At 48.5% G+C, this 14563-nt stretch overlaps 7 non-coding genes across 7 annotated transcripts; all 7 read left to right on the forward strand.

Annotated features, from left to right (window-relative positions):
• The first annotated feature begins 5848 nt into the window (after positions 1–5848).
• trnal-aag (transfer RNA leucine (anticodon AAG)) lies at positions 5849–5930 on the forward strand. The gene has a single exon. It is a non-coding gene; the product is annotated as a tRNA-Leu (tRNA).
• A 1196-nt stretch (positions 5931–7126) lies between these two features.
• Positions 7127–7208, forward strand: trnal-uag (transfer RNA leucine (anticodon UAG)). Its single transcript has one exon. It is a non-coding gene; the product is annotated as a tRNA-Leu (tRNA).
• A 956-nt stretch (positions 7209–8164) lies between these two features.
• trnal-aag (transfer RNA leucine (anticodon AAG)) lies at positions 8165–8246 on the forward strand. Its single transcript has one exon. It is a non-coding gene; the product is annotated as a tRNA-Leu (tRNA).
• Positions 8247–9760: 1514 nt separating this feature from the next.
• On the forward strand, positions 9761–9842 carry trnal-aag (transfer RNA leucine (anticodon AAG)). Its single transcript has one exon. It is a non-coding gene; the product is annotated as a tRNA-Leu (tRNA).
• A 1511-nt stretch (positions 9843–11353) lies between these two features.
• On the forward strand, positions 11354–11435 carry trnal-aag (transfer RNA leucine (anticodon AAG)). Its single transcript has one exon. It is a non-coding gene; the product is annotated as a tRNA-Leu (tRNA).
• Positions 11436–12480: 1045 nt separating this feature from the next.
• Positions 12481–12562, forward strand: trnal-uag (transfer RNA leucine (anticodon UAG)). Its single transcript has one exon. It is a non-coding gene; the product is annotated as a tRNA-Leu (tRNA).
• Positions 12563–13524: 962 nt separating this feature from the next.
• Positions 13525–13606, forward strand: trnal-aag (transfer RNA leucine (anticodon AAG)). Its single transcript has one exon. It is a non-coding gene; the product is annotated as a tRNA-Leu (tRNA).
• Positions 13607–14563: the final 957 nt, after the last annotated feature.

The following is a 14563-nucleotide window of genomic DNA, read 5'->3' on the forward strand; positions in this document are numbered from 1 at the left end:
ACACATTCATATATTTTACATATTTGATTTGTAAACTATTTGCATATGTATGTGATGATGGCCTAACAACAGGATGCAGAATGAAAGTGTGCTTACTTCCGCGTGAGGATAACCCGAAACTCAGACCGATGACCCAGATCTAGCTGTTGCAGGACTGTCTGACTCCAGGACACATGCGAGGCTCTACACTTGGTACAGATGAGGGTTTCTGTTACCATGCTGTACATTCTGTCGATGTCCAGAACCTGCCTGGCCCTTTTGTGCAGACCACCTCCTGTCAGCTAATGCCGTCCGCAGGCAGGATTGGGACAGAGAATCTTGACCCTCCACAACTTGTACGGCATCCACAGCAGAAGTGCATGACAAAAGAATCTGTCTGGAGCTGGAGCCTGATTGTAGGTAAGTGCTGGCTGTGGTGGGTAATACCAGAGCTGGAGGTCATCACGGAGCTCTGGCTTTCCCCTTGGACCCCATTTTGAAAAGTCTTTTGCCAATCCACTTGTAATCTTCTGGTGGCAAGGTCTCCGACCACAAACGAGGAAGTGGAACTACAGATGGAGCTTGCAATAATGTCCCAGAAGGAACCGTCTGCAAGACGGCTGCCCTATCAGAGCCTGCTCACAAGATGGCCACCACAGCTGAACTTCCAGAGCCAAGTCACACCACAGCTGGCCTCCCAGAATCTCCGCTGGTTCCGCCCGCCATCCCAGAGTCTCCGCTGGTGCCGCCCAGCCTTCCAGAGCCTCCGCTGGTTCCGCCCAGTCCTCCAGAGCCTCCGCTGGTTCCGCCCAGCCTTCCAGAGCCTCCGCTGGTTCCGCCCAGTCCTCCAGAGATTCCGCTGGTTCCGCCCAGCCTTCCAGAGCCTCCGCTGGTTCCGCCCAGCCTTCCAGAGCCTCCGCTGGTTCCGCCCAGCCTTCCAGAGACTCCGCTGGTTCCGCCCAGCCTTCCAGAGACTCCGCTGGTTCCGCCCAGCCTTCCAGAGACTCCGCTGGTTCAGCCCAGCCTTCCAGAGACTCCGCTGGTTCCGCCCAGCCTTCCAGAGACTCCGCTGGTTCCGCCCAGCCTTCCAGAGACTCCGCTGGTTCAGCCCTGCCTTCCAGAGACTCCGCTGGTTCAGCCCAGCCTTCCAGAGCCTCCGCTGGTTCCACCCAGCCTTCCAGAGACTCCGCTGGTTCCATCCAGTCGTCCTGAGATTCCTGTCTGCCCGGTTCTGGTCACGGAGCTCATGCATGGACTGTTCCCACCCACCCTCCCTGCTGCTCCAGTCCCGCCACCTCTGTCTCCTGACAGTCCCTCTGCTCACCCACATCCCACCTTCGGTGCAGAGGACTTGCCGTGGGACTACCAGTCTCCATCGGTGTCCAGACTGAGGGATCCCTCACCATCACCTCCAGTCTCAGAGTCCTGGACTCCACCTCGGCCCTCCGACCCTGCGGCTCCACCCCGGCTCTGTGCTCCCTCGTCTCCGTTGTCGGCCGTCGGCCCACCAGCTCCTCCGGGCTCCATCGTCTCTCCGGCTCCGCCCCGGTCAGTCGTCGCCCCACCTTCGCCTCTGGACTCTACTCCTCCGGCTGCGCCTCGTCACTCCGTCCTGCCGGCTCTGTGGACCTCCTCCCTCCCGTGGGCACAGCCTCGATCCTCTGTCACTCCGGCTCCGCTGCGTACCTCCGGACCTCCATCTCCACCGGGGTCGCCAGAGCCTTGGGTTCCGCCCTTGGCCCTCCGGATCCTCTGTGTCGCCCAGGACCATCGACTCTCCGGTTCCGCCTCGGGCTCCACCGGCTCCACCTCCGTCGGTCGGCCCCATGCAGGAGCCAACCCTTCCTCCGCCATGGCTTCTCCCTCCGTCGGCTCCGCCTCAGTTCGTGGTTCCAGTACCCCTACATGGACCTGGCCCTCCATCCCTCCCCCTGTTCCGCCTCCGCTCCACCACCCTCCAGATTGTATTAGGTGGTTAGAGCGTCTGGAAGCCGCTCCTTGGGGAGGGGCTCTGTCACGTATCTGGTCTATCTCATCATGAACTCTTGCGCACACATTCTGGACTGCAATCCCCATAAGCCACTGCACCAATCACTTGCACACAGCTGCTCCTCGTTTCCCACTTTACTGATTACTGCTCACAGCTGCACCTCATCACACTGACTGCATTTAAGCTTCACACACACACAGCCACTCTGCGAAGTCTTAATGTTCCGTATGGTCTGTATTTCCGAGCGTTTCTTCCCGAGTTTGTTTTCCCTGTGTTTGATTCCTGGACTACTCCCCGTGTTTTGATTCTCGCTGCCAGCCCCGACCTTTCTGCCTGTTTTTGACCACGATTTCTGCTTGCCCCTTTGTGTTTGTTTGTTTGAAATAAATGTTGCAAATGGATCCGAACGTCTCAGTCTGACTCCCTGTGACAGCATCTATATACATAATGAAGGTCATTTGAGGTTGTTCTGGATGAAATTAAATCAGGATATATAGATATATAGGATATATAATTACCTCCCTCTTTTTATTGTATTTAAACATATTTACAAATATAATTTATAGTTTAAAATAAATAATTGTACATATCTACATATTGTAAAAATACTCTATGGCTGCATCAATCATTGTATATAGCTTGAAATATGCTATATGATTGATTGTACTCAAATGAATGTTCACAATAAATAAAAATGAAGTAGAAAAGAAAGAAAATGGCTAATGCCTAATAAAACTGCATAATTTGAGTTTTTCGGAATTAAGTTTGAAGGACAGCATTAATGCCAAACAGAAATCTTTTGTAACATTAAATGTTTTGGTAACACTTTATAATAACTATCCGTTATAACTAGTTAATAGATCATTAATAAACTGTTAGTTAATGAGTTATAAATGACTTGTTAAATAACAGTTAATAGTTTGTTATATATTTATAACTGTGTCTTATAGATAGCCAATAGATAACTTATAAACTGTTAGTTAACAAGTTATAAATGACTTAACTGTTATTTTAATGATTTATAACTATACCTAATAAATTAGTAATAGATCATGAACAAGCTGTTAGTAAATTACTTACTAAAGACTTGTTAAGTATCAGTTAATAGTTTATATATGTTATTGGGACGTTATTCTAAAGTTGCAACTATTCTTCATTTATTAACTGTGAGTAAATAAGGAATAGTTGCAACTTTAGAAATAACGTCCCAATAACATATATAAACTATTAACTGATACTTAACAAGTCTTTAGTAAGTAATTTACTAACAGCTTGTTCATTATCTATTACTAATTTATTAGGTATAGTTATAAATCATTAAAATACAGTTAACAAGTCATTTATAACGTGTTAACTAACAGTTTGTAAGTTATCTATTGGCTATCTACAAGGCACAGTTATAAATAATTAGCAAACTATTAACTGTTATTTAACAAGTCATTTATAACTCATTAACTAACAGTTTATTAATGGTCTATTAACTAGTTATAACAGATAGTTATAAATAATTAACAAACTATTAACTGTTATTTGACAAGTCATTTATAACCCATTAACTAACAGTTTACTAATGATCTATTAACTAGTTATAACGGATAGTTATTATAAAGTGTTACCAATGTTTTTACTGAGATTTTTGAACAATGCCATCCTGTTCAATAAAAGTATCAATTTTCTTAAAAAACAACAACAAAAAACACTTACTGACCCCAAACTTTTGAATGGTAGTGTGTTTTTTTTAAAAAGTGTAATAATTTAGATGTAACAGAAAATGGAAAGTTTCGTCATAGAATGCAATGTGAATTATGCCATTACTTACAGTGAAAGTGGTGCTTTGTGTAGAGGCACTAGACACTGCTGCGCTGGGCTGGTCTCCAACCTGAGAAGGTCTCCTAGCCACACTAAGATTTGGCTTTGCTGCAGCGATGTGAGAACCAGTAAATCTTGGTTTGGTCAACTAAAAAGGGGTCAAGAAAATAGGCATTTTAGTGAAAGGACAAAATGTGTTTGAATAGGATAGGAAAAGTAGTCATGATACTGAACATTACTAAATAAATTACATTTTACAAATCATTTACATGAAACTAAAGCTATTTTAAACTAATAATTAAAAAATATATTACTATTTTAAATGAATGGAGCCTTTAAAAAAACTTTCTGACCTTCAACCCAGGCAGAGCTCAGTTAGAGAGGAAGAGAGGACAATCCAAAAGTATAGGCCAAAGATGAAAGAGAGAAAGCACACAGGTTACATTCTTTTATCCTTGACCATGTGACTAAAACCAAATCTTAGACATTCAAACTGACCAATCAGGAGACTACAGCTACCCCCATTGTTCAAAAGGTGTGAAATTTAGCAGGTCACAGCCAACACTTGTAATCTTCTTGCTTTTTTTAGAAGATTTCTAAACTTTCTATACTTCCTCAAATTTGAACTGAACTTATACTTCAATGCTTAAAAAATGTTTTAATTATTTTACCATTGGCAAATGTGGTGCTCTTGTTACTACAGGTGCTGTAGGCTGGGGCTGGGGCTGGGGGTCGGGATGAGGCTGGGGCTGGAGATGGGACTGGGGACCAGGCTGACTCTGCTCCACAACCTTTTGTGCTGGTCCAGCAGAGGCAGTGGGCTGCTTAAGACAACCACAAAAATACACGTAACAATTCAGAAACGAAACAATTTCAGTAAATAATAATAACAAAAAATATATATACTTGCTACATTAATGTTACCTTTGGAGTGTGAAAGCCACAAATGCATTTCAGCACACCTCCACACCTGTATGCAATTATAACAAATTTATAACAAATGCAATGCACAATACAAGGGCATAAAATATGGCATAAAATGCTTCATTACATTTATTTATCTATTTATTAATCTCTAGAACATGAGTCATGTAAACTCACACTTACCCTTTGATAAATCTCGTACCACTTCTTCTGTCGAGGGGCTGGCCTGTTACCCTCATTTGATGGCCAAATTCCTGTGCTGGCAAACTTTTTTAGACGTGAAACCCATTCACACCTTCGGCTCGGTTCGGCAACTTGATTGACACCTGACTAGAACACTGACTCCTCCACCTAGCGGTAAAACGCATTCTCTTCTACTCTGATTGGTCAAATGTCCAAAATGTTAAGAAAATGTTAAGAATAGCGCTTTATGATTGGCTGGAAATGTTGAAGCGCTTCGACGCGATTGGCCCAAATGTTATAGTGCTTCGACGTGATTGGCTGCGCAATTCAACATTGCTCGACATTTCCAAAATATTATCGGACTATCCTTCAGCAGCTGGCGTTCAGGCTCCAGTCTCTTCGGGGGCGCTGGTTCGAATCCCATCGCTGCCAGCAGCCATTTTAAACAAGGCAGGGACGCCCTCTAACCCGCTTGGCAGCGGGATTATTTCACGCAAACAGGATTAGACTGCAGCAGTTCTGCAGAGTAAGTATTAGGGAGGCCGTTCCACCTGTCGAAGAGACCCTTGGAGCGCAACCCGACGAGGTAGCATGGCCGCGTGGTCTAATGCTACGTTCACACCAAACGGGAATATGCGTCTGGTCCGAGTGATTTCAATGTTAAGTCAATGGTAAGACGTGTTTACACGCGCCTGGAGTTCTTGCGGCGCGAATGAGGCGTTTACCTCATCCGCCCGTCTGCTGCCCGAGGTGAAAAATCTGAACTTCTGCGTCAATTCACGCCGCATTAACCAATCAGAAGCCTGCTTGATGCTGACCTCCACTCCACAGGAAGGGTGCCACCAAGAGTAGGACTGCATACCCCTGTATAAAGGATGCCTTTACGGTGGCGAATTACAAGGCATCAGCTTGCGGCGAAGCGCGACAAGAAAAAAAAAGGGCCCACGAAGGTGAACGTGCCAGGGTAGCGTGGCCGAGTGGTCTAAGGTTCTGGATTAAGGCTCCAGTCTCTTTGGGGGCGTGGGTTTGAATCCCACTACTGCCAAGACAGAGTTTTGGAAGGCTATTGTGCCTACACACAAAAAAAACGTTCTTTGCCCCACTCCAGAGGCTTTGCAAAGAAGGTCTGTCGGCCGACGTTTTCTCTATCTTTGGGGTGGGGGAAGAGGGCAGAAAAGGGCCCACGAAGGTGAACATTCCAGGGTAGTGTGGCCGAGAGGTCTAAGGCGTTCGATTTAGGCTCCAGTCTCTTCGGGGGTGTGGGTTCAAATCCCATTGCTGCCAGCAGCAATTTTAACCAAGGCAGGGAGGCCCTCTAACCCGCTTGGGAGCGGGCTTGTTTTACGCAAACAGGATTAGACTGTTTGACTAAAGTCAGTGCTGGAAGCTTGTCCCAGCCTCTGCTCCATTCCAACAGAGGCACAAAAATAATTTACAATCATAGGAGAGGTGCAATAAAAAACAAACAAACAACTCAACGAATTTGAAAATTATATTAATGAAAAACAATAGTAGTCTACAAGAATGGAGACAGCCAATGTAACTCATGGAAAGTTTTGGGTGAAATAACAGCTGCCTGATCATTTTGATTTTAAATGCAACACAGCTGGCTATCGTTTTCACATAAGCCCCAAAGGCCTTGATTAGCGGATTCAGGTGTGCTTGATCAGAGATGGACCTCCACTCCACAGGAAGGGGGCCACCAGGAGTAGGACTGCATACCCTGTATTAAGGATGCCTTTACGGCGGCGAATTACAAGGCATCAGCTTGCGGCGAAGCGCGACCCAAATGCAGCGACAATGATCCCTACACCGCTGTTCTGCTCTCCAGAGCAAATACAGAGCGGTGACACTCTTGATAAATGACAGATCAACAACAGACATCTTGTAAAAAGATGGCTGCCAACGGGGTTCGAAACTTTTTGAAACTTTCGCATCTGACGTGCGTAAATTTCGCTTCAAACTTTTGTTTTATGCGCGTCCATTTCGCTCTTGACGGGCGAATGAACACAAAGTGGTCACACGTATAAATAGAAGCGGCAGGCGCGAAGTTAGACGTGTATTCGCGTGTATTCGCTGCCCAGACAGAGTTTTGGAAGGCTATTGTGCGTACAAAAAAAAAAAAACGTTCTTTGCCCGCACTCCAGAGGCTTTGCATAGAAGGTCCGGCGGCCGACGTTCTCTCTATATTTGGGGCGGGGGAAGAGGGCAGAAAACGGCCCACGAAAGTGCAAATCCCAGGGTAGCGTGGCCGAGTGGTCTAAGGCGCTGGATTTAGGCTCCAGTCTCTTCGGGGGCGTGGGTTCGAATCCCATCGCTGCCAGCAGCCATTTTAACCAAGGCAGGGAAGCCCTCTAACCCGCTTGGCAGCGGGAATATTTCACCCAAACAGGATCAGACTGCAGCAGTTCTGCAGAGTAAGTATTAGGGAGGCCGTTCCACCTGTCGAAGAGACCCTTGGCGGAGCAACCCGACGAGGTAGCATGGCCGCGCGGTCCAATGCTACGTTCACACCAAACGGGAATATGCGTCTGGTCCGAGTGTCTAGTTCGCGCGAATTGAGCGTCTGGCGTGTTATGCGCGAATTGTGCTTTTTTGTGAATCACGCGTCTGACAAGAATTCGCGTCTGCTGCCCGAGGTGAAAAATCGGAACTTCTGCGTCAATTCGCGCCGCATTAACCAATCAGAAGCCTGCTTGATGCTGACCTCCACTCCACAGGAAGGGGGCCACCAGGAGTAGGACTGCATACCCCTGTATAAAGGATGCCTTTACGGCGGCGAATTACAAGGCATCAGCTTGCGGCGAAGTGCGACAAGAAAAAAAAAAAGGCCTACGAAGGTGAATGTGCCAGGGTAGCGTGGCCGAGTGGTCTAAGGCGCTGGATGAAGGCTCGTGTCTCTTCGGGGGAGTGGGTTTGAATCCCACTACTGCCAAGAGAGAGTTTCGGAGGGCTATAGTGCCTACACAAAAAAAAAAAAAAACGTTCTTTGCCCCCACTCCAGAGGCTTGGGGGAAAAGGGCCCACGAAGGTGAACATTCCAGGGTAGTGTGGCCGAGAGGTCTAAGGCGTTCGATTTAGGCTCCAGTCTCCTCGGGGGTGTGGGTTCAAATCCCATTGCTGCCAGCAGCCATTTTAAACAAGGCAGGGAGGCCCTCTAACCCGCTTGGGAGCGGGCTTGTTTTACGCAAACAGGATTAGACTGGAGCCGTTCCGCAGTGTCAGTATAAGGGAGGCGGTTTGACCTGTCGTAAAGACCCTTGGAACACAAAATGACAAGGTAGCGTGGCCGAGCGGTCTAAGGCGCTGGATTAAGGCTCCAGTCTCTTCGGGGGAGTGGGTTCGAATCCCACCGCTGCCAGGGAAGTCTTTTGGAAAGCTTCTGAGGCTGCTAAGCGACTGAAGAAGTGACGCTGCATGCTCATCCAAACTTAGCCGCTTTCGCATTCTTTGCAATTTAGCAAAGTCAGTGCTGGAAGCTTGTCCCAGCCTCTGCTCCATTCCAACAGAGGCACACCAATAATTTACAATCATAGGAGAGGTGCAATAAAAAACAAACAAACAACTCAACGAATTTGAAAATTATATTAATGAAAAACAATGAGTAGTCTACAAGAATGGAGACAGCCAATGTAACTCATGGAAAGTTTGGGGTGAAATAACAGCTGCCTGATCATTTTGATTTTAAATGCAACACAGCTGGCTATCGTTTTCACATAAGCCCCAAAGGCCTTGATTAGCGGATTCAGGTGTGCTTGATCAGAGATGGACCTCCACTCCACAGGAAGGGGGCCACCAGGAGTAGGACTGCATACCCTGTATTAAGGATGCCTTTACGGCGGCGAATTACAAGGCATCAGCTTGTGGCGAAGCGCATCCCAAATACAGCGACGATGATCCCTACACCGCTGTTTTGCTCTCCAGAGCAAATACAGAGCGGTGAAACTCTTAGGCCCTCTAACCCGCTTGGCAGCGGGAATATTTCACGCAAACAGGATCAGACTGCAGCAGTTCTGCAGAGTAAGTATTAGGGAGGCCGTTCCACCTGTCGAAGAGACCCTTGGAGCGCAACCCGACGAGGTAGCATGGTCGCGCGGTCCAATGCTACGTTCACACCAAACGGGAATATGCGTCTGGTCCGAGTGTCTAGTTCGCGTGAATTTAGCATCTGGCGCGTTAGGTGCGGTAAGCACGAATTGTGCTTTTTTGTGAATCACGCGTCTGACAAGAATTCGCTTCTGCTCCCAGAGGTGAAAAATCGGAACTTCTGCGTCAATTCGCGCCGCATTAACCAATCAGAAGCCTGCTTGATGGTGACCTCCACTCCACAGGAAGGGGGCCACCAGGAGTAGGACTGCATACCCCTGTATAAAGGATGCCTTTACGGCGGCGAATTACAAGGCATCAGCTTGCGGCGAAGCGCGACAAGAAAAAAAAAAGGCCCACGAAGGTGTATGTGCCAGGGTAGCGTGGCCGAGTGGTCTAATGGGCTGGATTAAGGCTCCAGTCTCTTCGGGGGAGTGGGTTTGAATCCCATTACTGCCAAGAGAGAGTTTCGGAAGGCTATTATGCCTACACAAAAAAAAAAAAAACGTTCTTTGCCCCCACTCCAGAGGCTTTGCAAAGAAGGTCCGGCGGCCGAAGTTTTCTCTATCTTTGGGGTGGGGGAAGAGGGCAGAAAAGGGCCCACGAAGGTGAACATTCCAGGGTAGTGTGGCCGAGAGGTCTAAGGCGTTCGATTTAGGCTCCACTCTCCTCGGGGGCGTGGGTTCACTTGTTTTACGCAAACAGGATTAGACTGGAGCCGTTCCGCAGAGTCAGTATTAGGGAGGCCGTTTGATCTGTCGTAAAGACCCGTGGAGCACACCATGACAAGGTAGCGTGGCCGAGCGGTCTAAGCCGCTGGATTAAGGCTCCAGTCTCTTCGGGGGCGTGGGTTCGAATCCCACCGCTGCCAGGGAAGTCTTTTGGAAAGCTTCTGAGGCTGCTAAGCGACTGGAGAAGTGACGCTGCATGCTCATCCAAACTTAGCTGCTTTCGCATTCTTTGCAATTTAGCAAAGTCAGTGCTGGAAGCTTGTCCCAGCCTCTGCTCCATTCCAACAGAGGCACACCAATAATTTACAATCATAGGAGAGGTGCAATAAAAAACAAACAAACAACTCAACGAATTTGAAAATTATATTAATGAAAAACAATGAGTAGTCTACAAGAATGGAGACAGCCAATGTAACTCATGGAAAGTTTGGGGTGAAATAACAGCTGCCTGATCATTTTGATTTTAAATGCAACACAGCTGGCTATCGTTTTCACATAAGCCCCAAAGGCCTTGATTAGCGGATTCAGGTGTGCTTGATCAGAGATGGACCTCCACTCCACAGGAAGGGGGCCACCAGGAGTAGGACTGCATACCCTGTATTAAGGATGCCTTTACGGCGGCGAATTACAAGGCATCAGCTTGTGGCGAAGCGCATCCCAAATACAGCGACGATGATCCCTACACCGCTGTTTTGCTCTCCAGAGCAAATACAGAGCGGTGAAACTCTTAGGCCCTCTAACCCGCTTGGCAGCGGGAATATTTCACGCAAACAGGATCAGACTGCAGCAGTTCTGCAGAGTAAGTATTAGGGAGGCCGTTCCACCTGTCGAAGAGACCCTTGGAGCGCAACCCGACGAGGTAGCATGGTCGCGCGGTCCAATGCTACGTTCACACCAAACGGGAATATGCGTCTGGTCCGAGTGTCTAGTTTGCGCGAATTTAGCATCTGGCGCGTTAGGTGCGGTAAGCACGAATTGTGCTTTTTTGTGAATCACGCGTCTGACAAGAATTCGCTTCTGCTCCCAGAGGTGAAAAATCGGAACTTCTGCGTCAATTCGCGCCGCATTAACCAATCAGAAGCCTGCTTGATGGTGACCTCCACTCCACAGGAAGGGGGCCACCAGGAGTAGGACTGCATACCCCTGTATAAAGGATGCCTTTACGGCGGCGAATTACAAGGCATCAGCTTGCGGCGAAGCGCGACAAGAAAAAAAAAAAGCCCACGAAGGTGTATGTGCCAGGGTAGCGTGGCCGAGTGGTCTAATGGGCTGGATTAAGGCTCCAGTCTCTTCGGGGGAGTGGGTTTGAATCCCATTACTGCCAAGAGAGAGTTTCGGAAGGCTATTATGCCTACACAAAAAAAAAAACGTTCTTTGCCCCCACTCCAGAGGCTTTGCAAAGAAGGTCCGGCGGCCGACGTTTTCTCTATCTTTGGGGTGGGGGAAGAGGGCAGAAAAGGGCCCACGAAGGTGAACATTCCAGGGTAGTGTGGCCGAGAGGTCTAAGGCGTTCGATTTAGGCTCCACTCTCCTCGGGGGCGTGGGTTCACTTGTTTTACGCAAACAGGATTAGACTGGAGCCGTTCCGCAGAGTCAGTATTAGGGAGGCCGTTTGATCTGTCATAAAGACCCGTGGAGCACACCATGACAAGGTAGCGTGGCCGAGCGGTCTAAGCCGCTGGATTAAGGCTCCAGTCTCTTCGGGGGCGTGGGTTCGAATCCCACCGCTGCCAGGGAAGTCTTTTGGGAAGCTTCTGAGGCTGCTAAGCGACTGGAGAAGTGACGCTGCATGCTCATCCAAACTTAGCTGCTTTCGCATTCTTTGCAATTTAGCAAAGTCAGTGCTGGAAGCTTGTCCCAGCCTCTGCTCCATTCCAACAGAGGCACACCAATAATTTACAATCATAGGAGAGGTGCAATAAAAAACAAACAAACAACTCAACGAATTTGAAAATTATATTAATGAAAAACAATGAGTAGTCTACAAGAATGGAGACAGCCAATGTAACTCATGGAAAGTTTTGGGTGAAATAACAGCTGCCTGATCATTTTGATTTTAAATGCAACACAGCTGGCTATCGTTTTCACATAAGCCCCAAAGGCCTTGATTAGCGGATTCAGGTGTGCTTGATCAGAGATGGACCTCCACTCCACAGGAAGGGGGCCACCAGGAGTAGGACTGCATACCCTGTATTAAGGATGCCTTTACGGCGGCGAATTACAAGGCATCAGCTTGTGGCGAAACACAACCCAAATACAGCGACTATGATCCCTACACCGCTGTTCTGCTCTCCAGAGCAAATACAGAGCGGTGACACTCTCGATAAATGACCAATCAACAACAGACATCTTGTAAAAAGATGGCTGCCAACGGGGTTCGAAACTTTTTGAAACTTTCGCCTCTGACGCACCTGACGCGCTTAATTTTCGCTTCAAACTTTTGTTTTGTGCGCGTCCATTTCGCTCTTGACGGGCGAATGAACACAAAGTGGTCACGTGTATAAATAGAAGCGGCAGGCGCGAAGTTAGACGCGTATTCGCGTTTGGTGTGAACGTAGCATAAGGCGCTGGATTAAGGCTCCAGTCTCTTCGGGGGTGTGGGTTTGAATCCCACTGCTGCCCAGACAGAGTTTTGGAAGGCTGTTGTGCGTACAAAAAAAAAAAGTTCTTTGCCCGCATTCCAGAGGCTTTGCATAGAAGGTCCGGCGGCCGACGTTCTCTCTACATTTGGGGCGGGGGAAGAGGGCAGAAAACGGCCCACGAAAGTACAAATCCCAGGGTAGCGTGGCCGAGTGGTCGAAGGCGCTGGATTTAGGCTCCAGTCTCTTCGGGGGCGTGGGTTCGAATCCCATCGCTGCCAGCAGCCATTTTAACCAAGGCAGGGAAGCCCTCTAACCCGCTTGGCAGCGGGAATATTTCACCCAAACAGGATCAGACTGCAGCAGTTCTGCAGAGTAAGTATTAGGGAGGCCGTTCCACCTGTCGAAGAGACCCTTGGAGGAGCAACCCGACGAGGTAGCATGGCCGCGTGGTCCAATGCTACGTTCACACCAAACGGGAATATGCGTCTGGTCCGAGTGTCTAGTTCGCGCGAATTGAGCGTCTGCCGCGTTATGCGCGAATTGTGCTTTTTTTGTGAATCACGCGTCTGACAAGAATTCGCGTCTGCTGCCCGAGGTGAAAAATCGGAACTTCTGCGTCAATTCGCGCCGCATTAACCAATCAGAAGCCTGCTTGATGCTGACCTCCACTCCACAGGAAGGGGGCCACCAGGAGTAGGACTGCATACCCCTGTATAAAGGATGCCTTTACGGCGGCGAATTACAAGGCATCAGCTTGCGGCGATGTGCGACAAGAAAAAAAAAAGGCCTACGAAGGTGAATGTGCCAGGGTAGCGTGGCCGAGTGGTTTAAGGCGCTGGATGAAGGCTCGTGTCTCTTCGGGGGAGTGGGTTTGAATCCCACTACTGCCAAGAGAGAGTTTCGGAAGGCTATAGTGCCTACCCAAAAAAAAGAACGTTCTTTGCCCCCACTCCAGAGGCTTGGGGGAAGAGGGCAGAAAAGGGCCCACGAAGGTGAACATTACAGGGTAGTGTGGCCGAGAGGTCTAAGGCGTTCGATTTAGGCTCCGGCCTCCTCGGGGGTGTGGGTTCAAATCCCATTGCTGCCAGCAGCCATTTTAAACAAGGCAGGGAGGCCCTCTAACCCGCTTGGGAGCGGGCTTGTTTTACGCAAACAGGATTAGACTGGAGCCGTTCCGCAGAGTCAGTATTAGGGAGGCCGTTTGACCTGTCGTAAAGACCCTTGGAACATAAAATGACAAGGTAGCGTGGCCGAGCGGTCTAAGGCGCTGGATTAAGGCTCCAGTCTCTTCGGGGGCGTGGGTTCGAATCCCACCGCTGCCAGAGAAGTCTTTTGGAAAGCTTCTGAGGCTGCTAAGCGACTGGAGAACTGACGCTGCATGCTCATCCAAACTTAGCCACTTTCGCATTCTTTGCAATTTAGCAAAGTCAGTGCTGGAAGCTTGTCCCAGCCTCTGCTCCATTCCAACAGAGGCACACCAATAATTTACAATCATAGGAGAGGTGCAATAAAAAACAAACAAACAACTCAACGAATTTGAAAATTATATTGATGAAAAACAATGAGTAGTCTACAAGAATGGAGACAGCCAAAGTAACTCATGGAAAGTTTTGGGTGAAATAACAGCTGCCTGATCATTTTGATTTTAAATGCAACACAGCTGGCTATCGTTTTCACATAAGCCCCAAAGGCCTTGATTAGCAGATTCAGGTGTGCTTGATCAGAGATGGACCTCCACTCCACAGGAAGAGGGCCACCAGGAGTAGGACTGCATACCCTGTATTAAGGATGCCTTTACGGCGGCGAATTACAAGGCATCAGCTTGTGGCGAAGCGCATCCCAAATACAGCGACGATGATCCCTACACCGCTGTTTTGCTCTCCAGAGCAAATACAGAGCGGTGAAACTCTTAGGCCCTCTAACCCGCTTGGCAGCGGGAATATTTCACGCAAACAGGATCAGACTGCAGCAGTTCTGCAGAGTAAGTATTAGGGAGGCCGTTCCACCTGTCGAAGAGACCCTTGGAGCGCAACTCGACGAGGTAGCATGGTCGCACGGTCCAATGCTACGTTCACACCAAACGGGAATATGCGTCTGGTCCGAGTGTCTAGTTCGCGCGAATTGAGCATCTGGCGCGTTAGGTGCGGTAAGCACGAATTGTGCTTTTTTGTGAATCACGCGTCTGACAAGAATTCGCTTCTGCTGCCCGAGGTGAAAAATCGGAACTTCTGCGTCAATTCGCGCCGCATTAACCAATGAGAAGCCTGCTTGATGCTGAC

The sequence above is a fragment of the Garra rufa genome, chromosome 2, assembly GCF_049309525.1.
Source record: "Garra rufa chromosome 2, GarRuf1.0, whole genome shotgun sequence".
In the NCBI taxonomy this organism is placed as follows: domain Eukaryota; kingdom Metazoa; phylum Chordata; class Actinopteri; order Cypriniformes; family Cyprinidae; genus Garra; species Garra rufa.